Source organism: Mya arenaria, chromosome 12 (assembly GCF_026914265.1).
Source record: "Mya arenaria isolate MELC-2E11 chromosome 12, ASM2691426v1".
NCBI lineage: Eukaryota > Metazoa > Mollusca > Bivalvia > Myida > Myidae > Mya > Mya arenaria.
Window position 1 is genome coordinate 21,452,859 of NC_069133.1, and position 23,567 is coordinate 21,476,425.

The 23,567-nt window shown below is 35.4% G+C and overlaps 1 pseudogene; it reads right to left on the minus strand.

Moving 5' to 3' along the window:
- Positions 1 to 771: 771 nt before the first annotated feature.
- On the minus strand, positions 772 to 21,529 carry LOC128210542 (antiviral innate immune response receptor RIG-I-like; annotated as a pseudogene).
- Between the last annotated feature and the right edge of the window lie 2,038 nt (positions 21,530 to 23,567).

Sequence of the window (23,567 nt, forward strand, 5' to 3'; positions counted from 1 at the left end):
ATCAGGGAAGCATTTTGCAATAAAATACCTACAAATAGTTTAGACATGAAACTTTGCAGGCATGTAATAAAGATTACACAAATAAAAAATCCTTAATTTGTTCTTGAAACACCTTTAGAAACATAACTTTGAGAAAAAAATCCAACTGGCAGATTGATAATTTGAATTAGCTGGGGGAGTGGCTTATTGGTGTACTGGGGATTATGAACGCTCTGTTTCCACGTGCTAGTGTTTACATTCCTAGCAGCTTTCTTGTTGCAGACACCATACCTTATAAAAGTAAGCAAACCGTGATAAGTTGTTATTCCACATATTTTAAGCATATCCGAAATTTATTGATAGATATTAAATTATATATATAAACTATAAATTAAACAAAAGAGTGCCCCAGCGCCACCTGGAGGTTTATATAGTCATGTTGCACCTTTAAAGTACGCATGGTATCCGTTCATACACCGATTATCGAAATATCCCAGAGAAAATGCTATGATCTTAGAGATTTTAGCATAGCTTCGAAATGGTGTACATACGATAATGTTATTAAACCGACATTTCAAAATGCTAGATATTCCTAGATAATGAAACCGTTTATTTTAATGTAAAGTAAACATATTTCTAGTATCAAACTAACAAACAATCAGTTTATTTTGTAAGGTCACTGAATCGTACAACAGAGCAAATCATACATTTCAATACTACCCTTAACACGATGTATTGAAATTTGTATTATATAACATAATTTTCATCTACGATTCAACACTGATACAAAAGTAGCATGACTCAAAGTAATAACATTGATAAAGTCACAAATTATCATTTAGATTAAGGTAAAATGATAACTCTTGAAAAGCTTTCTTCCTAATTACAAATACAGGCAATAACTACTAAGTCGTTCTTTTTACAACAATTTTCAAATTACTAGAACCGCATTAAGCAAAAAGCTTAAAGTAAGGGTTAAAAGCTTATATTTAGTTTTTATATACATAATCTATTTACAAAAAGAAACATATTATCTGAAAAGTATCAATACCCTTAATAACACATAACATTAATTGCCTAATTTCAACACAATCGACTCATCCATTTCATTAAAAAGAATTTGTCCACATTTTCATTTCGAAAATACACGAACAATTTAATAATTCAAAACAATGTTGCTTCAACAATAATTATACAAACAAAAGTATAAATAAAACCAAGGGAAGAAACTGTATAAAGCAATACTGCAAAACCAACACAACGATAAGACAGATAGACAGTACACACATTCTATATAATGATAAAAATAATCTTACATGTTCAAATTAAAATTTGAATAATGTGTCAAAACCGTTTGCAGTAACAGAAAACAAGCAAAAAAATCTATATTAGCATCAATGTTGATGCTATCGCTGCGGATAATTACATTTTTCATGCTACTTACATGCTAAGTTCATAAAACAGAAATCAGTTCCACGCGCAAACTCATTTTTGTCTGGTTTGATATGCCAACAGCTTGGGAATGTCTTCCAAAGTGCATTCAGTAAATTTGGGAGCAAAACGCCACTTTTGGAAATCCTGGATTTTGTCGATATCTTCCTGTCTAAACAGAAGGCTATCCAGTTTCAGCACAAACAAGTCATACCCATTTCTGTCAGCAATCATTCCCCAGTCTTGTCCGCAAGACTTACAGAACATTTTCCCTTTTTTCACGATTCCATCATACCGTTCTCGCTTTTGATTAGCTTTCCTATCAATTTTGTCAGGAAATTCTTCAATAATGACAAAGTGTTGATTGTTTGGTAGGGCTCGTACGCCAGACATGTGACAAATGTATTTAGAGCACTTTACACACATTAATTCCATATCATCTGTGGACTGACATTTTTTCATTGCATCTAACAAATCCTGTTTGTTTATCTGCTTCCGTACTTCCTCTTTTTGGTAAAAGTCTAGTTTGTGTTCCAATTCATGCTCGTCCAATTTCTTGAAAGTGTCCATAGCTTTGTACATTAAGTTGGCTTTGTAGACATTCACTATGTCTTTTTCAACTAACATTTCATTTCCAAGTGTGACTGTAGAGGCATCATGTCTTCGGCTTCTTCCTACAACGATATCGACAATATATGTATATGATTAGTTGCTTTTATGATTTTATTTAGACTTTTAATAAGATATTTCAGGCTTTCTTGTTATAGAAGGGCGTAACGCCCGTGGTCCTCATGAGATGGTTTGGTCCAATATTATTATACTAAGTGATTTAATCGATTGATATTTATTCAAAACATGGATACTCTAAAATTGAAAATGCATGTCCCGTGTCTCTTCAGCTTTATGTAAAAAAGGGTACCTCTCATTTGTATCTTTGTGATTTCGTCGCCGGAGAAATTGTAATTGATGACAATATTACAATCTGGAACGTCTATTCCTTCAATTGCGACAGACGTGCATACAATTATCTTAAAGCGCCCCTCCTTGAACCTCTGCAAGACTTCTGTTTGCTCTTCCTGACTCATACCTGGTAAATCATTTTCTTACTTTAAAAGGTTAGAAATGCAACTCGATTCAGCCGCTAGTTCCTCATTGCATGCGAATCCCATTTAATGTGTTATTTCAATAAAAGTTCGACTGTAGTTCAACTATCAACTCTCAATTTTTTTATATTGTGAAATAATTGTCGAACATATCTTTATATGTCTTATAACTTCTTATCCGACCAATCATTTTTTGTCAATTTACGACATATATTCAACCTTACAGATAACACTCCAAATAAATATCAATAATATGAATACTAATATTTCAAACCTTTCATTGACCCAATTTGCTTTTGTCCATCAAGACATCGAGCTTTATACACTAATCTTTTGCCCAAAATCTCCCCAAGTGCTAGGCATGTTGCTCTTGCTTTTACAAAGACCATAGCTCTTGACTCCGAACCCTTCTCCAGGAACATTTTTGTAAGCTGGTCACAAATTATCTCTACGTTCGGATTGGCTATATCAACGTCTTTGTTTTTCTTTGTTAAATCCTTTTGCAGTTCTAGAAATGATTTAACCGTTATATCAGTCAGTCACAAGGGGATATAAACATATGCAGGAAACATGCAAAATATAGCAGAAATGTTCATACCTTTGAAGTTTTCAAACAATTCTTTTTCTTGGTCTGTAAACTTCGATCTCCTTTCAGCTTCAGTTTTTGTCTCCTTTGCCAGGTATTTCTTTACATCTTGAATTTGCAAAAGCGTATTAACCTCCAAGGCAGAACAGTAAACCTAAATGAAAACAACATGTTAGAGGTAAATTCTACACTAGAAGGTTAATATAATTATGCAAACTATAGGGATAAACTCAATAGTTGCTAATTCAAAAACAAACCCTGTTTAGAGGTAAAGATTAAGGGCCCGGATTACACTGAACTGGAGGCACAAATGTACAAACACCACAAACTGATCACATACACACACTAAAACAGTGAACACGAGTTTACTGGAATGGGAGCTTACGGGAGGGGGGACATATATAAATTCGTTTAGAGGCGAATAACCCTCACACTAGTCACACATGAATCACAATGGATTTAATGTGTTTTATATAAGATCGCCTTCAGAACATTTATGTGAAATTATTTTGAAATCGGGTCAATGGTTTCTGAAGGAAATATTTTTTAAAAAATCCATCTATGTAGTTATAAACTTCTAACTAGCCAGGCCGCTGGCAACCATGTTTTTTATGAATCAACATGATGTGAAGGTATTTGATAGACAGTCACTTAAGGAACACTACTGTGAGATTATTTTGAAATCGGGCCAATTGTTTCTGAAAAGAACGTTTTCAATATAGAACTTATTGAAAAGTAGCCCCGCCCCCTAGCGTCCATGCTTTTAACGAATCACAATGAGGTGAAGGGATGTGATAAAGGGTCAGCTTAAAATAATTTCTGTCAAATTGTTTTCAAATCAAGCCAGCGGAATTTGAGAAGAAGATTCTCAAAGATTTCCATAAAGACATATAGTGAAAAGAAGCCGTGCCCACTGGCGGCCATGTTTTTTAACGAATCATCATGGGGTGAAGAAAATTGATACAGGGTCACCAAAGGAGCATTTCTGTAAAATAATGTTGAAATTAGGACAGCGGTTTCTGAGAAGATGATTTAAAAAAGCCTTCTGCATGGAACTCCTTTTTTGAAGGAATCTGGAAGAGGGCCAGCCGATATTCTTGTGAAGTTTGGTTGAAATAGTGGTTAAGGAGGAGAAGTGGTTTGAAGGGGAAAATTTGACGGACGGAACTACGGGCCGACGAACGAGTGATAATTACTTAATCACAAAAGCTCACGCTGAGCACTTTGTGCTCAGGCGACCTTTAAGCCGACTGAGCCCTAGACTGTTCTTTGGCAAGTGCATCAGCAACAAAACCACCGAGAGATCCAGGCATAGTGATATTCAAATATATATATACTGATGTCAACGTGTACGTATGCATTGTATGTATCACAAATATAAAACGAGGGCCTGTCTCATCAATAAACCTTTGAGCGGTCTTGTACCTCGAACATATTTTCAGCAGTAGTAGTCCAATAATGAAAAATTAGGAAATAACGTATATGATTCTTGATGAAACGGCCCCAGAAATAGTAAATAAATATGTTGCGTACATTCAAATATGTTGTACATGTTGTTATATCTCGAAGGCTGTTGCGATCGTGAACAAATCGTTTTGCTGTTTTTTCTATGTTGATTGTCCAGGCGTAGTATGCCAAAGTTCCTCTTTCCCTTGGCCTTTCGTCAAGAACATCCATTATATCTTGCTCACACACTGTGATACAGATGTCTGCAGAAATAAAAATAACATTGCATGACAACCACCAGAAAGAGCCAAACATTAACAAGTCGAATGAGTCGAGGATAAAATGCCAATCAATTATAGATTGTAAAGACTTAGTAAGAAATGAAACTCCTACTTTTAAGAAGGTAAAAGCAAACATTCGCCCAAATCCGTTAAATTACAACAAGTAGTTGCTTGAATATTAAACCATGCTTATTTATGACATTTAAAGTGAAAGGTATGAAATAATTGCATATATGCCAATGCAGATTTCACTGATGCAGAATCAAAACTTAGAACGATCACTTGATGTTCATAGGTGAATAAATAAGCAAAACTGGCATCTTAATGATGTAATAAAGCATGTTTTAATTTACTACTTTATCCTTTGACATTTATTTGAAACATTAACAATGGCAATGTACTTTACGGATGCAGATCGTGATTCTCACTCCAAACGCGAGGATTCTTAATAAGATCATTAACCGGAAATTGTAATCCCCTTTTTCAACTAAATATTACGCGAAACCTGACTTATGTTGATTGGATGTCTGTTTCGTTTTTTGTATTTGTTGTCTGACGTTTAATTTAAGCATTATTTTAGCGCTTTGAAAGTGTGAGTTTACGTTTTTAAATCGAGTGCATGACCTTAGTAAGTTATTCTATTAAAACTACAGCAAACACAAAACCGATTAATTGGGATTGATACAAGAAAAATACTGGATATCAAACAAAAAATACACTTTTTACTCAAAAGCAATTAAATATATATGGTTAAAGCTCGTCGTATAAGTGAAAATATATAAACATCACGTGAGGATTAGTATATTTATCAAAGCTTTCCAGTCACTTATATAAATAAAATCAAAACTAGTTCACTGTAGTTTACGATTAGGTCCAAAATCGACCTAAAAGTAAATATAAAAATAAGTATAACATATTCTACTCCTATGAAAACTTCAAGCACTCAAAGTACGATCTTACCGTCCAGTATTTCTTCTGTTTTGATCATATTTTCTAGTAGCAAGTTTCTACATGGATCATCGACTCGAACTGCCATCTTGATTATCTCTGAAATGAGATGAGTATTTGCTCTTCCGACACCAAGCGAAATATGCTTATCATTTACATTTTAGGAGACATTTTATAGACATAAATGTAGAAACGAATTACTATAAAACAATGGAAACTAAAGGAAGAAGTATTGGAATAAACACGAATAACCTGTCTTAAAGACGGACAACGATAAAAAACAATATTTATATTCAACTAGACGCACACGTCACAAGACAGCACACACATTAAACAAATACCCTTATATCGAAATAAGAGATATTTGCACACGAGACCTTCTTTCGGTGTATTCACGTGCTTTTCAAAGTTTGTCCTGCATCGTTCAACAGTTGAGAGCCTTTTGACGTCTAGTGATGCACAAACTTTGGTTATATATTCTACAGCGTCTGTTTCATTCTTTGAGTTTCCTACTCCAATAGACGCAGTAAGACCAACAATCTAATAAAAACATAACATGTATTAGGTACCTACCAATCCTTTATAAACTTACCTAATTCTTTTATATTGTATTTATGTACTGTGTTGTTTGTGGAGTTATGTGCTGTTATTCCATGTTTCTGGTTTGTTTTTGTTTGTTTTTTTTGTGTTCTATTTCTTTGTTGTTCACCCTGTGCCATTAAACGGATATTATGTTTAAACTTTCGACTACTGAGCTTGTTACCGTTGTTTTTCATATTAATACTAGATTTTCCTAAAGATGCAAACAGGATTCATTTGCTTATACTTTACACATCTTGTTCTTGTACGATTAGAATTTATATGACTATATGTCGTCAAAGAGCATACACTAATGTACTCTCATTCAGGAATCGTGGTATGGCATACCCAATTAAAGGCAAAGAAGACGTTTAAAAGATAGAAAGCAGAGCATAGCCACTCTCTATGTGTATGTTAACATTAGAAATTCTAAAACAAATAATATCTTTTTTGAAAAAAAAAATGTTTTTTCAGAAGAAAGTTTATACTGTCTGCAACAAAATATGAATTTGACTCTGTATGACATCGAAATACTCAATTGGCTGAGAGCTTACCAGTGTATATTATCAATCCATGAAACAATTTCCGACAAATACAAATTGTTATATGAAAAACGAGCATTACCTGCGGAAGTCCGGTAACCTTGTCTAATTTCTCTGTAAGATACCTTCTTGCATGATTTCCGTACGCTCCTGAACCCTTTGTATGGTGACATTCGTCAAATATCAACAAGGAAAAAGCAGAAAGGCTAGGAATGTTTCCGTTTTCTAAATTGTTAACTAGTAACTGGGGAGTGAAACAAAGAATATCCGAATCTTTCAAGAACACGTGAAGCATCATTGATTCGTCCCCTCCTCCAGATATAAATTTGGTCTGAAAATATATCCTCTAAAGTTGGCCACCAGAAAGGCTTTGAATACCTTAGAATATGAAATATCTCGACAAACATATTGTTTGATCAGTCGAACGTATTCGGAACAATAAGATTTGAATTTCAAGTAAATTCATGAATGAAGAAATACGTTATATGTTTGAAGAATCTTCTTAAATCTAGCTGCTTGCTGTCGAATTAAGATTCCAGTCCGAGCCATAACTACCACTTTCCGGGATTCTGAAGTAACACTTAAACATGTGAATGACGCAGAGACTCTTTTATAAGAACTGTCCAAATATATATTCATGAACATAAAGGGGCCCAAGTAAAGCAAAATCGAATTGATGGAATAGCAGTTATTGAGGTAGCTGATTAATTAGCGAAAACGAAAGACGTAGAGGAATACCTTTCGTCCCTTTACTAAGGTGTTTTGAGACGATATGCAAGGCAACCCAAGTTTTGCCAGTGCCTGTTTCAGCACATATTATGGTGTTTTCTCCCTGAATCGCACGCTCAGATAGCTCGTACTGGTAGTCCCTCAGACAAAGGTTTGGATCTGCAATGTAAAAGATCCATCAGTTTATACTAATTACGTTGCGATCGATTGTTACAAAGGTGGTAGCTTACTACCAATCCCGTTTTCTGGGTGGAAACGAGCACTGATGTCCATTTTAGGAAGTACCCCTAGTGAAGACCTAATCCACAACTTTTTAGATAAGATGCGGAAATCTAAACCACTCTTACCCGTTCTTTCTTTTGTATACAGACATTTAAAAAAACAGTTTTCCTTACTATAAATTACAAAAAGTATTTGTTTCATTTAGCTTTCAATTAAATATGAATTTTGTGTAACGAGTAGAGAAATTGATTGTTCTCTATATAAATCATCGAATACGTTATTTATATATGTTACTGTAATTCATCAAGTTTTTTGTTAATATTTTCTATTGATTCATTATAATATTAGCAGAATTCTAAGAATAGACATTTCTTAGGAGATACACAATATTTACACTTACTCTGAATATCTTCTTTGTATTCTGAATCAGAATCAAGATCATCCTCATCCGACTGTACAGCATCATCTTTTTTACTGGATCTTGATCTAAATTGATAAAACTATTATATTAATTTGTATGCCGAATCAAACGATTGTAGTTAGTACATACAACTCTCATTTGTAGAGTATGAAGAATGTAGTATCATTTTACAAGTATTATTTCTAGAATGCGATGTATGAAGTGATTATGTTCAGTTCTTATTTCTCGAGTGCGAGGTCTAAAGTAGTTATTCGTACAGGTTCTTTTAGTGCGAGGTCTGTAGTAATTTGTACAGTTCTTTATATGTTGAGAACAAGGTCTGTAGTAATTCGAACAGTATATTTTTAGTGCAAGGTCCGTTGAAAGTCGTACAGTTTTTCTTTCTTGAGTGCGAGTTCCGTAGTAATTCGTACAGTTTCTGATTTCTAGAGTGCGAGGTCTGTAGTAATTGGTACAGTTTTAATATCTAGAGTGCAAGGTCAGTAGTAATTCGCACAATTTTTCTATGAGTGCATGATCCATAGTAATTCGTACAGTTTTTATTTCTGGAGTGCGAGGTCTGTAGTAATTATATATATAGTTCTTTATTCCAGAATGCAAGGTCTGAAGTATTTACGTACTGTTCTCATTTATAGAGTGCGAGGTGAGTAGTTATTGCGTACAACATATTTGAACCATTCAAACAACATTGATGTCAACACATATTGCAAAAAAGAAAATGATATAAGATCAGCAAACGCCCACTGAAGTTAATTATAAGTATATGACTTTGTCTCAATCTTTGTATCTATACCGAGACCCCTCTTTGTCTCTGTTTCGTTAAGTTTCTAATTGAATATCATGGTACATAAACATGGAAGAAAGGAACTTTACCTTCTCTGTTAAGTGTTGCAAAGTTGTCTGTACTACTGGACGATGGATGGTTTGCCTCGTGTATTCCTTTTAGAGATTCTTCATATTGTGGTGTCGTTTCGGAAAGGCCACAATCTTTGTTAAAACAACATACGTGATTAAAAGAAAGAGAACCGTAAATAGCCAATAACTCAAATTCATACGCTCTAAAAAGATATAAATAAAATGAATAAAACATTTACTAATGTTCTGTTCTTTTATCCAGTCGGTTGATTTTTCACCTTGAAAGAACAATATAATACGTTATAAGTGTAATTAAGAGTTAATTGTATTTAAACGAAGTGCCAATAGCGCTCCCTGCTTGGTACCCCTTGCTGGGGATCACGCGATTCTGGCGGGCTTATCAGCGCTCTTGTCCGACGTGGGCATTCTTCGCGCGCCAAGCAGCTGAGCAACTTGAATTTGTATGTAATGGATTATGGTTATTTAGGACTATTTTAAGTGATTGTTAGTGAAGATAAAGTGTACAATGGAGGAAGAAAACGTTCCTCAAAGCGGGTTTAACTTTGATACGTGGGCCACAGACATTAAACTATCGAGAAAAGTGATGCAAATCTTACGCCAAGAGGAGTTGGTAACTAAAGAAGCATTGACACTTGTTAGTGAATCGGATTTAAAAACCATAGGATTACGACTTGGCTCAATCAAAGTCCTTCTTCAGGAGGTAAAGTTGTGGAGAAGTGAAAACAGTCAACCCGAACTTCAGACAGAAGCTACAGAAGCAGCAGGCACGTCCAACGCGATCACACTAGACAGCGCTGGTAGGTTACTTGATAATTTACTAGCTACCGGCATTCCACAACTGGAGACTGCCCCTCCCCAAACGAACGCGGAAATCCTTTTCATGGATCCGCGATCAATCCTAACATTGAAGGCTCAGTCGCGAAAAGCTGCTCACATAACACAGTTTCTATCAGAAAAATCAAAACGACGCCGCCAAAACAGACGCAAGGAGTACGTTTTACGGTCCGATGCGGAGGAGACCTTGGTGTTGAAAACCGAGGATGAACATCCTTACCTTGGGATCTTGATTGAAGAGTGGGGTGCAGCCAACATGCGCCTACTAAATCATTTGCTAGTCACCAAGGAAATCGAACGAGGGGACATTGAGTTTTACCTCGCATACTCAACACGGATATTCGAATTCTCTGCAAACTACGAGTGGAACAGTGTTCTTAATTAGAATTTCACTACCGCGAACTGCAAGCGGAACACCAATTCAAATGGGGTACGTTTTCCCCTCATATGGAAATGCAGCTCCTTATCCCAAGGCGCCCAAAGACAATCCCTACCGCTCCTCCGAACCAAAAAGAGGACTGCAGGATCTTTAAAGTCAAAGGGACTTGTCCATTCGGCACCAAATGCCGGTACAGACACGCCAAATCAACCGCACCGGAAGTTGAGCGAAAGGATTCTTCCGGCACAAAAAACTACCAACCCGATCTACGTCATTAATTTTTGACGCATGGAAACGAAATCTGCAATCCGATTATCCTGACTGTGAATTTCTGCTGTCGGGCATCAATCATGGATTTCACATTGTGAATACGGAGGAATTGTCGCATAGTGTTGAAATGGAAAATTATTCGTCGGCCACTTATATAAAAATGCGCGCGCAAACGGAAACCCAAATCAAGACGGAACTTGAAAACGGGCACTATAACATTGTCGACGAAAAGCCGTTCATCATTTCAGCATTAGGGACAATTCCTAAGAAACAATCAAAGGTGAGATTAATTCATGTTTGCAGTCGGCCACCAGGATTTGCCGTTAACGATTTCGCGCACCCAGAACATTTCAAATATCAATCTATCAAAGACGCAATTAAATTAATAACGCCAAACTGCTATATGGCCAAACTTGATTTGCAAAATGCTTATAGAAGTGTAAAAATTCACCCAACAAATTATAAAGCAACTGGACTAAAATGGAAGTTTAGTACTGATAAGAACTTTACATACATGGTAGACACAAGATTACCTTTCGGTGCATCGAAATCTCCTATGACATTTCATAGAATAACTCAGGCAGTGCGTGTGATCATGCAACAAAGGGGATATCAAACGTTAATTGTCTACCTAGATGATTTTCTCATCGTCGGAAATACCTTCAAAGAATGTCAGCAAGCCCTTCATGAACTAATGCGTTTAGTGCGCGAATTAGGTTTTCAAATTAATTAAAACAAGATCGAAGGCCCTTCACAGGACCTCACATTCCTTGGCCTTGTGCTGGACTCTGTTAACATGACAATACGCATACCCGAGACCAAAATTCATGAAACACAACTGTTGTTACAAACTATGTTAAGTTCAAAGAAAGTTACTAAACGCAGTATTCAACAAGTGGTCGGCAAACTTAATTGGTTATCATCTTGTATTTATGGTGGCAGATTTCACATGCGGAGACTTATAGACAGTGCAGATAAACTTCAGTATCCTTCGCACCGAAGACGAGTTACGCAGGACATGAAATCAGACATGTTGTGGTGGTTGGAGTTTATGAAAGCGTTCAACGGAACAATGAAGATTATTGACGATAGATCGGCCTTGTCAATTAGTATCGATGCTTGTAAGACAGCAAGTGGGTCCTTTTATCAGGGAGATTTTATTTACATGCCATGGGCACCAAAGACTGCCTTGTTAGCTATAAATTACCTGGAAGTTTTATCCTTAGAAATAGCGGCCAGAAGATGGTCTCATCTATGGAAAAACAGATTAGTGTATATTCATTGTGATAACGTTGCAGCATGTGCAATAATTAATAAAGGCTCTTCTAAACATCCCACTGTTATGGAGTCTCTGCGGCGCGTGTTTTGGTTGAGCGCTTACTATAACTTTCGAATAAAAGCTGTGTTCTATCCGGGGAGATTTAATATTTTGGCTGACAATGTTTCTCGTTTGCATGAACATAATGGTGTTCAACGTTTATATCACAACATGGCCAAAGTCGAATTTTATCATTACAGGTACTACTAACTTTATCACGGAAGGTGAGCTTGATAAAGCTTCGCAGTTCTTCTACAGCAACGCGTATTCGGATAATACGAAAAGAACGTATACGTCACAAAAAAACTCTTACATAAACTTTTGCACCCAGTTCGGATACCCTGCTATACCTGCATCCACACAAACATTGTGCCGTTATGCTGCGTTTCTCTCAAAATCGTTGAAGTTTAATTCTATAAAACAATATCTGAACATTGTTCGTATATTACACGCTGAATGGAATTTACCCAATCCATTGTCAAACAATTTTATACTTAATTGTACCTTGCAAGGTATCCGACGACATCTTGGCGATGCAACGATCCGTAAAAAGCCCATCACTCCAGCCATGTTACATCACATCCTAGCGCATCTCGACTTATCAAAATCACGTGATTCGACAGTATGGGCTGCCGTGCTCTGCATGTTTTATGGATTATTACGTAAAAGCAATGTGCTCACTACCAGGGGGGGTGGCGTTCGACCCCATTAAACATCTTAGATGCTGTGATATAATATACCATCGATGGGGTGCCCTGCTACACATTCGCTTGAGTAAGACGATACAATTTGGGTCACGAACTTTTGATATACCTCTACCGCGCCTGAAAGGTCACCCGTTATGCCCCGTACAGGCCCTCTTCAATGCGGCACAGCACGTCATCACATCTGACATCGATGGACCCGCCTTTGTATACAGGCATAATGGACAAATTAGACCCCTCACAAGCGAACAATTTATTGACCGTGTTAAAGAATGCTTACGACTCGCAGGGATAGATACCTCAGATATTGCTAGTCACGCATTTAGACGTGGTGGTGCTACTTTCTGTTTTAAAATAGGACTTTCTCCAGATGCTATTAAATTGCTAGGCGACTGGCGATCCCATTGTTATCAAAACTACATCTCTAATGATGTCACAACGCGATATACCATTATTCAAAGTATGCAACGTGCAATCCAAAATGCCGAGCATCAAACATAGGTCACTCGGTACTGCTTCTTGGCAACTAATTCTGGTACTCTACCTACCCCTACTTATGGATTTGGGACTTACGATAATTAGTATAGTACAGCTAGCTATACATTGCGCATGCCTTTTATATTCATCCTAATGTCATTTGCACGTTTTGCATTATGTGTTAAATATGTCATATTTTGTATGTGCGCGCTTTTTACATGTTTTGAATACTTGTTTAATGTTACTTTTAATTATGCGCGCTTTATATATATTTGTAGTGGAGCTGTTAGTTTGTCTGAATAAAGCTCTCTTTCCCCCTTATCTTTGTTGGTCATTCGCTTAAGTGTAATTAAGAGTTAATTGTATTTAAACGAAGTGCCAATAGCGCTCCCTGCTTGGTACCCCTTGCTGGGGATCACGCGATTCTGGCGGGCTTATCAGCGCTCTTGTCCGGCGTGGACATTCTTCGCGCGCCAAGCAGCTGAGCAACTTGAATTTCCCTCCCTGCGGATGTCTATTTGGCTAATTGTCCTCAGAGCGGTAAGAGGGTCTGAGAGGCTTTCTTTTCATATGTTATTTCAAATACCTGTTTGTGGACTTAAGATAATTAGTATAGTACAGCTAGCTATACATTGCGCATGCCTTTTATATTCATCCTAATGTCATTTGCACGTTTTGCATTATGTGTTAAATATGTCATGTTTTGTATGTGCGCGCTTTTTACATGTTTTGAATACTTGTTTAATGTTACTTTTAATTATGCGCGCTTTATATATATTTGTAGTGGAGCTGTTAGTTAGTTTGTCTGAATAAAGCTCTCTTTCCCCCTTATCTTTGTTGGTCATTCGTTTAAACATTTCAAAAAAGTAAGCGAACTTCAAAGAATATCATTTCCTCACTAAATAGCTATCTAATACGTACGAATTCGACCCATTTATAAAATCATTGCTCTTTTTAATTGTTATATATCTACAGGTATTGCCTTGGGTTTCATACTCTTCACAAATAGCTCCCCGAGTGATATATTTTGCACATATATTTCTCCTAGTAAAGCGTAGACGAAAAATATTTCAAAAGTCAAGTACATGTATGTATATCACCAAAAGGATACTTTTAATTTAAGTTCTTACAAACATATTTCGGATCAAACAAATGGGAGTTTTCCAAAAAATCCGGTTCTAAACGTTCACACTCCGAGTTGTAGTCGTGCTCCCAAAGCGCACAAAGGAACGCGTAATACCATTCCTTCGGCCGTAATTGAGATTGCATTCAGTGTAGGAGGCACATTACACCATGCAACCGATTTTTGTTAATACATAGATTCATCACTTCATCGCGGTCGTCTTCTGTTATAGCCTTCTTCGAAACAAGGCTGCTTAATATGTCTATTGGATTAATAGTTTTCTCTAGTTCTGGACCAAAGAGTTGTATCAGTTTTCGACCTCTGACCCGGTCCTCTGCCGAATCTACATTGTCATCTTCCAGCAATGACTTCACGTAAACCAGCCCTAGAAATGATACAAACTAGATGGTAACGATTGACGTGTTTTTTTTCTTCTATTTATCTTCGCCGATTAGACAAATCGGTTTCTAACATATTTAACTCCTTACCAGACTGGTTCTCGTTAATTTCAATCAATCAGTGAGTGTCTATGGCTAAACGTTGTTAATCATATCACAGTTCGATTGGACCATTTTTGTTTCCCATATATATAGTGATATGTACGAAAAAAAGTATTAAAAGTGCAAATGCAATGGTATAAAAAGTGCACAATGGATCATAGTAAAATGCGTGCATAAACAATATCTATAACAAATTCATATGTAATAGTCTAACAAGTGGAAGGGTTATAGTACACATATACACAAGTGCATATTCAAATAAAATAACAACACAATTTAGTATGCATATAACCTAATAATGATAGGCTAACATTGAACGCAAAACACATATAAACGAACCTTCTTCTTCAAGTGCATTTAGCAGGGACACCCACTTATTTGGAGCAGAGCTTTTAAGAAATGAGTCCAAAACAGCCTCGCCTGCTTCTGTTGATGTTTTACTCCGATATATCTCTTGTAACCTTGCCTTCTCATCTGTAGATGAAATGTATTACGGCTCAACAATACAAAAGTGGGTGGGGAAAGCAAAACATTTTAACTTTGGAAAATGTTAATGACTTTACATTGACTCGTTTGAAAATACTATGGATGAATAGAAATATCACGTGACTGCATAAAGAAGCTTAATTGTTGCATCTGCCGCCTGATGGTGAAAATACGATCAGCATTAAAAGTGCTTAATGATATACGTTAACACTGAACTTGAATTAGCAATATACTTAATACTCAGGGGCCCGTTTCTTGTAAGGACCTTAATCGTAACTTCAATAACCTTAAACCTGTTTAAATGTAACGAATGACAACATGGCTTATTTGTTTGTTTTTGATATGTCCTTTGCTACGATTTGTTATGTTAGGGAGTTTAGCAAAGCAAATTAAACAAAAGTGGTAACAGAATGTTGTTCCGTTAGCATCAACAAAAATACCTTTTGATTTCTTTTTTATATTAAAGATGTCTTGTGTCAGACTCCTTTTAATATCCGTTTCATGGTTACTTGAAAAACAATTTTCACATGAAACATGAAAGTCTCTGTTTGGATGAAAAAGAAATTGAACTAATTCAAATCTACTTTTTATTCCTATGTAACGTTTGCTGAATACATCAAATCTAAAAAAAATGAAGGGTAAGCCTTAAAGGGAATTCATTTTTGATTTTTTTCTACGGTTCTTAAAGCCCATTTTCGTCGAGAGGTGATCCCTTCTTACAAAGAAGCCATTCCAATGTATTAAAATACAAAACTTGAGATAATACATCAATTACACAAAATAAGCACCGATAATGAGAAATTTGTAACAAGAGAGACATATTTCAATTCATGCTACAAGTTTACATGTACATATACCTTTGTTGAAAACGTCCCTAGCAGCCAATTGTGATGCAATAGTAGGCTTGTCAAGACATCGTACAATTTCATTTCTCCAATATTGCAACCTCGACTCTAGCTGTTTCTTATAAGGGTACATGTATATTCTTGCAGACATTGCTGAAAAGGATAACTCTAACGTGAAAAAAAATAATTTATTTTATAGTTTAAAAATATACTTTGTTTTAGAGCGTGTTCTTTGTTTTCGTCCAGTGTGTCCCTGACAATATGGTACACCACTTTAACGTCACTTAATACCGTTGTGGTAACGTTTATACCCTCGTGTTGCAATGTTGCAACCAAATAAAATAAGTGAGTTTATTATATCAGGTTGTTAAAGATTCTCTTCAAGTAAGATCCGCTATATTTGATGTAAGAACATGATAAGTTAAAGTAAAGGTTACTTCCTCCTTGGTATTGGGTATACACTCGCGTTGAAGCGCTCATGTAACTCTTCTTTTCAAGTAAGATCCACTATATTTGATGTAGGAACATAATAAGTTAAAAGTAAAGGTTACTTCTTCCTTGGTTTTGGGGATACACTGGCGTTGAAGCGCTCATGTAAACTCTGTATTACTCGATTTGTGGATGAATCAGATAACCTAATTCTATCAAAATAAGATAACTAAACACAGCCGGGAAGACATCGACGATTATCATGACATTAAACTTTTAAGAAAAAAAGTTTACAATACCTTACTGAATAATTCCTGATTGTTAAAACAACATACGTGATTAAAAGAAAGAGAACCGTAAATAGCCAATTACTCAAATTCATACGCTCTAAAAATATATAAAATGAATAAAACATTTACCAATGTTCTCTTCTTTTATCCAGTCGGTTGATTTTTCACCTTGAAAGAACAATATAATACGTTCTAAACATTTTATAAAAGGTATGCGAACTTCAAAGAATGTCATTTCCTCACTAAATAGCTATCGAATACGTACGAATTCGACCCATTTATAAAATCATTGCTCTTTTTAATTGTAATATATCTACAGGTATTGCCTTGTGTTTCATACTCTTCACAGATAGCTCCCAGAGTGATATATTTTGCGCATATATTTCTCCTAGTAAAGCGTCGATGAAAAATATTTCAAGAGTCAAGCACATGTATGTATTTCACCAAAAGGATACTATTAATTTAAGTTCTTACAAACATATTTCGGATCAAACAAATGGGAGTTTTCCAAAAAATCCGGTTCTAAACGTTCACACTCCGAGTTGTAGTCGTGCTCCCAAAGCGCACAAAGGAACGCGTAATACCATTCCTTCGGCCGTAATTGAGATTGCATTCAGTGTAGGAGGCACATTACACCATGCAACCGATTTTTGTTAATACATAGATTCATCACTTCATCGCGGTCGTCTTCTGTTATAGCCTTCTTCAAAACAAGGCTGCTTAATATGTCTATTGGATTAATAGTTTTCTCTAGTTCTGGACCAAAGAGTTGTATCAGTTTTCGACCTCTGACCCGGTCCTCTGCCGAATCTACATTGTCATCTTCCAGCAATGACTTCACGTAAACCAGCCCTAGAAATGATACAAACTAGATGGTAACGATTGACGTGTTTTTTTCTTCTATTTATCTTCGCCGATTAGACAAATCGGTTTCTGACATATTAAACTCCTTACGAGACTGGTTCTCGTTAATTTCAATCAATCAGTGTCTATGGCTAAACGTTGTTTATCATATCTAAGTTCGATTGGACCATTTTTGTTTCCCATATATATAATGATATGTATTAAAAGTGCAAATGCAATGGTATAAAAAGTGCACAATGGATCATAGTAAAATGCGTGCATAAACAATATCTATAACAAATTCATATGACTGTAATAATCTAACAAGTGGAAGGGTTATAGTACACATATACACAAGTACATATTCAAATAAAATAACAACACAATTTAGTATGCATATAACCTAATAATGAAAGGCTAACATTGAACGCAAAACACATATAAACGAACCTTCTTCTTCAAGTGCATTTAGCAGGGACACCCACTTATTTGGAGCAGAGCTTTTAAGAAATAAGTCCAAATTAACCTCGCCCGCTTCTGTTGATGTTTTACTCCGATATATCTCTTGTAATCTTGCCTTTTCATCTGTAGATGAAATGTATTACGGCTCAACAATACAAAAGTGGATGGGAAAAGCAAAACATTTCAACTTTGGGAAATGTTAGTGACTTTACGTTTACTCGTTTGAAAATACTATATACTGTATGGATATAAATATCACGTGACTGTACAAAAAAGCTTTAATTTGTACATCAGCCGCTTGATGGTGGAAATACGACCAGCTTTGCGGTCACTTGACATTCTGCCGTTCCATAGTGCGTTTAAAATACTTTATTTATGTTAAAATATGGCAGCAAAAGTGGTTCATGATATATACCTTGACACGGACTTGAATTAGCAAGATACTTTATACTCAGGGGCCCACTTCAATAAATTTTAATCTGTTTAAATGTAACAAATGGCAACATGGCTTTTTGTTTGTTTTTGATATTTCCTTTGCGACGATTTGGTATGTTAGGGAGTTCAGCAAAAACTAATTGTACAAAGATTGTCTCAGAATGTCGTTCCGTTAGGATCAACAAGAACAGACCTTTGATTTTTTCTTTATATGAAAGATGTTTTGTGTCAGATTGCTTTATAACATCAGTTTCATAATCACTTGAATATATTTTACACATGAAATATGAAAGTCTCTGTTTGGATGAAATTGCTTTTTGAACTGAATCGACTTTTTATTCCCATGTAACGTTTGCTGAACCCACGAATACATCAAAATACAAACATAAATGAAGAGTAAGCCTGAAAAGGAATTCATTTTTAAATTTTTCTACCGTTCTTAAAACCCATTTTCGTCGAGAGGTGATCCCTTTTTACAAAAAGGTAATTTAAATCATTTCAAAGTATAAAAATACAAAACTTGAGATCAATTTCACAAAAATTCACCAATAATGAGACATTTGTAACAAGAGAGACATATTTCAATTCATGCTACAAGTTTACATGTATATGTACCTTCGTCGAAAACGTCCTTAGCAGCCAGTTGTGATACAATAGTAGGACTGTCGAGACATCGTACAATTTCCTTTCTCCAAAATTGCAACCTGAACTCTAGAAGTTCCTCATTAGGGTATATGCTTGCAGACATGGCTAAAAAGGATAACTCTAGTGAAGAAAATCATTTATTATATATTTCAATAAGAATGAACCATGTTTGGGAGCATGCTTTTATTTTGTACAAAAATAAACTTTATATTTCACCCAGAGTGATATATTTTGCGCATAAAATCTCTTCTAGTTTTGCGTGGATTGAAAGTATTTCAAGAGTCAAGAATAGTTATGTATTTCACAAAACGAATATTATTAATATAATGTCTAAGTTCTTACAAACATATTTCGGATCAAACACATTGGGGTGTTTCAAAAAGTCTGGTTCTAAACGATCACACTCCGATTGGTAGTCGTTATCCCGCAGTGCACAAAGGAACGCGTAATACCATTCCTTTGGTCGTAATTTAGATTGCATTTTGTGCAGAAGGCACATCATACCATGCAACCGATTTTTGGTATGACATAGATTAAGCACTTCATCGCGGTCGCCTTCTGTTATAGCCCTTTTCGAAACAAGGGTGCTTAATATTTCTATTGGATTAATATTTTTCTCTAGTTCTGGACCAAAAAGTCGTATCAGTTTTCGACCTCTGACCCTGTCCTCATCCGAATCTACATTGTCATCTTCCAGCAATGACTTCATGTATTCGAACCCTAGAAAATGATACAAACAAGAAAGTAACGATTGACGTTTATTTCTTCTATTTAACCTCGCCGATTAGTCAAATCGGTTTCTGACATATTTAATTCCTTTCAAGACTGGTTCTCGTTTATTTCAACCAATCAGTGTCTATAGCTAAACGTCGTTTATCATATTTAAAATTGATTTAAACGGGGTTTTTTCCGCATATACATGATTAAGGTGATAAACATATTAAAAGTACAAATGCAATGGCATAAAAAGTGCACAATGGATCGTAGTAAAATGCGTGTGTTAGCAATAGTGTCTATAACAGGTGCATATGTAATAGTCTAACAAGTGGAAGGGTTATAGTATACATGTACACAGGTATGCATTCAAATAATATAACAACACAATTTAGTATGCATTAACCTAATAATAATAATAATAGGCAAACATGGAACGCAGAACGCATATAAACGAACCTTCTTCTTCAAGTGCATCTAGGAAGGACACCCACTTATTTGGAGCAGAGCTTTTAAGAAATGAGTCCAAATTAACCTCGCCCGCTTCTGTTGATGTTTTACTCCGATATATCTCTTGTAATCTTGCCTTCTCATCTGCCGATGAAATGTGTAACGGTTCAACAATACAAAAGTGGATGGGAAAAGCAAAACATTTCAACATTGGGAAATGTTAATGACTTTACGTTTACTCGTTTGAAAATACTATATACTGTATGGATATAAATATCACGTGACTGTACAAAAAAGCTTTAATTTTTACATCAGCCGCTTGATGGTGGAAATACGACCAGCTTTGCGGTCACGTGCCATTCTGCCGTTCCATAGTGCGTTTAAAATACTTTATTTATGTTAAAATATGGCAGCAAAAGTGGTTCATGATATATACCTTGACACGGACTTGAATTAGCAAGATACTTTATACTTAGGGGCCCACTTCAAAAAATTTTAATCTGTTTAAATGTAACAAATGGCAACATGGCTTTTTTGTTTGTTTTTGATATTTCCTTTGCGACGATTTGGTATGTTAGGGAGTTCAGCAAAAACTAATTGTACAAAGATTGTCTCAGAATGTTGTTCCGTTAGGATCAACAAGAACAGACCTTTGATTTCTTCTTTATATTAAAGATGTTTTGTGTCAGATTGCTTTATAACATCAGTTTCATGATCACTTGAATATATTTTACACATGAAATATGAAAGTCTCTGTTTGGATGAAATTGCTTTTTGAACTGAATCGACTTTTTATTCCCATGTAACGTTTGCTGAACCCACGAATACATCAAAATACAAACATAAATGAAGAGTAAGCCTGAAAAGGAATTCATTTTTAAATTTTTCTACCGTTCTTAAAACCCATTTTCGTCGAGAGGTGATCCCTTTTTACAAAAAGGTAATTTAAATCATTTCAAAGTATAAAAATACAAAACTTGAGATCAATTTCACAAAAATTCACCAATAATGAGACATTTGTAACAAGAGAGACATATTTCAATTCATGCTACAAGTTTACATGTATATGTACCTTCGTCGAAAACGTCCTTAGCAGCCAGTTGTGATACAATAGTAGGACTGTCGAGACATCGTACAATTTCCTTTCTCCAAAATTGTAACCTCAACTCTAGAAGTTCCTCATTAGGGTATATGCTTGCAGACATGGCTAAAAAGGATAACTCTAGTGAAGAAAATCATTTATTATATATTTCAATAAGAATCTACCATGTTTGGGAGCATGCTTTTATTTTGTACAAAAATAAACTTTATATTTCACCCAGAGTTATATATTTTGCGCATAAAATCTCTTCTAGTTTTGCGTGGATTGAAAGTATTTCAAGAGTCAAGTTTGTTATGTATTTCACAAAACGAATATTATTAATATAATGTCTAAGTTCTTACAAACATATTTCGGATCAAACACATTGGGGTGTGTCAAAAAGTCTGGTTCTAAACGATCACACTCCGATTGGTAGTCGTTATCCCGCAGTGCACAAAGGAACGCGTAATACCATTCCTTTGGTCGTAATTTAGATTGCATTTTGTGCAGAAGGCACATCATACCATGCAACCGATTTTTGGTATGACATAGATTAAGCACTTCATCGCGGTCGCCTTCTGTTATAGCCCTTTTCGAAACAAGGGTGCTTAATATTTCTATTGGATTAATATTTTTCTCTAGTTCTGGACCAAAAAGTCGTATCAGTTTTCGACCTCTGACCCTGTCCTCATCCGAATCTACATTGTCATCTTCCAGCAATGACTTCATGTATTCGAACCCTAGAAAATGATACAAACAAGAAAGTAACGATTGACGTTTATTTCTTCTATTTAACCTCGCCGATTAGTCAAATCGGTTTCTGACATATTTAATTCCTTTCAAGACTGGTTCTCGTTTATTTCAACCAATCAGTGTCTATAGCTAAACGTCGTTTATCATATTTAAAATTGATTTAAACGGGGTTTTTTCCGCATATACATGATTAAGGTGATAAACATATTAAAAGTACAAATGCAATGGCATAAAAAGTGCACAATGGATCATAGTAAAATGCGTGCATAAACAATATCTATAACAAATTCATATGACTGTAATAATCTAACAAGTGGAAGGGTTATAGTACACATATACACAAGTACATATTCAAATAAAATAACAACACAATTTAGTATGCATATAACCTAATAATGAAAGGCTAACATTGAACGCAAAACACATATAAACGAACCTTCTTCTTCAAGTGCATTTAGCAGGGACACCCACTTATTTGGAGCAGAGCTTTTAAGAAATAAGTCCAAATTAACCTCGCCCGCTTCTGTTGATGTTTTACTCCGATATATCTCTTGTAACCTTGCCTTGTCATCTGTAGATGAAAAGTATAACGGTTCAACAATACAAAAGTGGATGGGAAAAGCAAAACATTTCAACATTGGGAAATGTTAGTGACTTTACGTTTACTCGTTTGAAAATACTATATACTGTATGGATATAAATATCACGTGACTGTACAAAAAAGCTTTAATTTTTACATCAGCCGCTTGATGGTGGAAATACGACCAGCTTTGCGGTCACTTGACATTCTGCCGTTCCATAGTGCGTTTAAAATACTTTATTTATGTTAAAATATGGCAGCAAAAGTGTTTCATGATATATACCTTGACACGGACTTGAATTAGCAAGATACTTTATACTTAGGGGCCCACTTCAAAAAAATTTAATCTGTTTAAATGTAACAAATGGCAACATGGCTTTTTTGTCTGTTTTTGATATTTCCTTTGCGACGATTTGGTATGTTAGGGAGTTCAGCAAAAACTAATTGTACAAAGATTGTCTCAGAATGTTGTTCCGTTAGGATCAACAAGAACAGACCTTTGATTTCTTCTTTATATTAAAGATGTTTTGTGTCAGATTGCTTTATAACATCAGTTTCATGATCACTTGAATATATTTTACACATGAAATATGAAAGTCTCTGTTTGGATGAAATTGCTTTTTGAACTGAATCGACTTTTTATTCCCATGTAACGTTTGCTGAACCCACGAATACATCAAAATACAAACATAAATGAAGAGTAAGCCTGAAAAGGAATTCATTTTTAAATTTTTCTACCGTTCTTAAAACCCATTTTCGTCGAGAGGTGATCCCTTTTTACAAAAAGGTAATTTAAATCATTTCAA